The sequence below is a fragment of the Alligator sinensis genome, unplaced genomic scaffold (assembly GCF_000455745.1).
Source record: "Alligator sinensis unplaced genomic scaffold, ASM45574v1 scaffold1232_1, whole genome shotgun sequence".
Lineage (NCBI taxonomy): Eukaryota > Metazoa > Chordata > Crocodylia > Alligatoridae > Alligator > Alligator sinensis.
In genome coordinates this window covers 1,014,618-1,017,210 of record NW_005842537.1, presented here as the reverse complement: position 1 = coordinate 1,017,210, position 2,593 = coordinate 1,014,618, and positions in this window count along the sequence as shown.

The window sequence follows — 2,593 nt, the reverse complement described above, 5'->3', positions numbered from 1 at the left end:
CCAATAAACAATTGTCAAAGCATTAGGCAGCCAGCAAGAATATCTGGATGATTCTGATGAAACACTTGTAAAACTCTAGGAATTCCTTTTTCTGGCATGATTCTGTTCTTCCTCTGCTATCTGTCATTTCACTGGTTACATCTGGAATGCAGAGAAGCAGTTCTTTGGATATACAGGGAAGAGGTTTCCACTCTTTACTTACTTTTATTTTTGGAGAATGGGGAAAACTGCCATGGTTCAAAGTATCAGTGGGTGCATCCACACGAGATGCCCACTGCACAGCAACCTGCATTACTGCATAGTAACATCCTGGCATGGTTGTCTAGTGATGCTTACTGCACAGTAGCTCATTACTTTTGTGCAGTAGTTCATTACTACTGTGCAGTAGTATCACATCACGCTTCGTGCCCGGTGATACTACTATGCAGTAGTAATGAGCTACTGTACAGTAAGCGTCTCATGTAGACATGGCCAGCATCACCAGACTGGGCCATGCCCCCCATAATACCAGTGCAGTTACATGGTCCTGCATGTGCACACAATGTGGGGTGAATAAATACTACATTATTTCTAAAAACATAACTTCTACAAGTCATTGCATTATCACAGCACCACCTCTAACAACTAAAAATTAAAGCAACACCATATTTAATAGAAGACATCAAACTTTCAGATACTACCAATCTGGACCAAATTTGAAAATACTACCTGAAGATGAAAAGCTTTGCATAAGGCTGTCCGTCCCTCAAGCCATTCAGTCCTAGGTGACATACTCAGCTTCTAATTAAAGGATATAGTTCAGTTGTGATGTATGAGTTTTGCTTACAGCTTAGTTTTTATTTGATCTGATAAATTAAGCTATATTCAAAAGATGCTGATGCTTACCATGAATGGAAGTTCATAAAAATATTGCCATAGGCATATCTTTAAGCTTTCAGTTTAATTATCTCATTAAAAATCTTTTGCCTTTAATTTATTATTAAGTTCAGTAATATAAAATTTAAAAATAGAACATTTTATCATGTATAGGGAAACTGGTAGGTAACTATGAATTCCATGCCATTATAATAAGGAAGACCTTTGTGAGGGTTACAACTGTGTAGGTAGACTATGTAATTGTACAAGCTGGGACACGTACCAGTTTACTATCTCTGATTTCCCTGCTCTTTTTGAAAAAGCAATGACCCCCCACCCAGAGAAATCTTTTTACAGTATCCATTTATTTTCCTCATATTTTTAACAAATTTCTAATCTGCTGGTCAAGCTTGAATATCTACTTGTCCATATATCAGTAGTAAGTGGGAAGTCTTTTTTGGTAAGTATGGCAGATTAAGATTGAAAGAGTTTCTAACCTTGTTGGGAAGAAAATTTTCCAAACATGAACAAATACAGTGCTGTCTTCCTGATTTCCTTAACTGTAGTAGCTCTTAACTTTACCAATGGCAGCAAAGTGAAATTAACCTTATTGAAATCAAAAGTTCTCAGAGTGCAGCGGAGACTTTGGACTCCTGTGCTTCTTGTTTCCCTCTTTGAGGGAATTCAGGATTCTTCCAGGACCTTTCCTCCTGTCAGTCTGGTCTCTCTCCTAGAACACAAACAGAAACTATATTATTTAAAACACAGTTTTGGACATGAATCCCAGCAAGAAACTTATAACCTAACCATGTTGCATCTACCAAATTTCAAAATGGGTAAAAAACAAAATAAGCTTTAAGCAAATCAATAGTCCTTTTTGGGATGCTCAATTTTCCTATTAGGGCAAACTTATTCAATTATTGATGGTGTTTAACAGATGCCTAATTCAAGGACACACACCTAGATAACTGTCCCCCTCTCCTTAACACACTGTACTGCCACTAACGCAACAACAGCTGCATAGCTCAAGACATAGGGCACACCTACACTGCTTTTGTAAACCCAGACATGCTCCAAACCTAGACAGGAGGTGGCAAGAATACTCCAAGGGTGCTCTCAAGCATGCCAGGGGCAGAGATTTTAAGAGCAGTGTCAAGAGGCTGTATTTAGGATGTACAGAGTGGAAGTAGATGGACAGAGCTTATTTTTGGTGGCAGTCAAGACTGCCAAGCAGACAGCATAGGCCTAGTCGTAATTCAGGGGTGTCAGACTCATGCTGGGTCCCAGGCTGGATTCAGACAGCAGCTATGGTGGAGCCAGTGGCAATAGAGGCAGTGGCAGTGGCAACAGAACAGCACCTGAGGCAGCAAAGCCAGCAGCTGTGGGCCAAATGGCCACAAGGTGAATTGCAGTGGGCAAAATGGTGGTGGCCCCAAGCAGCCGACGGGTGAGCAATGCACAGCCCCGCCTCGTGCCCCTGCCACCAAACCATGGCCAATGGGGCCATGGTTTGTGTGGCAGGCACCACCCCTGCTACCCACAACCGCAAATTCCCTGGCACTCCAGTTGCCTGGCAGCTCAGGGGGAGTGATACCAAATGCAGGACTTGGCTGGTGGGCCTATGTTTGACAGCCCAGGCACAATCTTCTTTTGTGAATGCAATTTAAATTCCTAAGTCAATTGGAAGGACTTTATCTGAAATACATGGATAACTTGGCTAGCTTCCTGTAGATGTAGG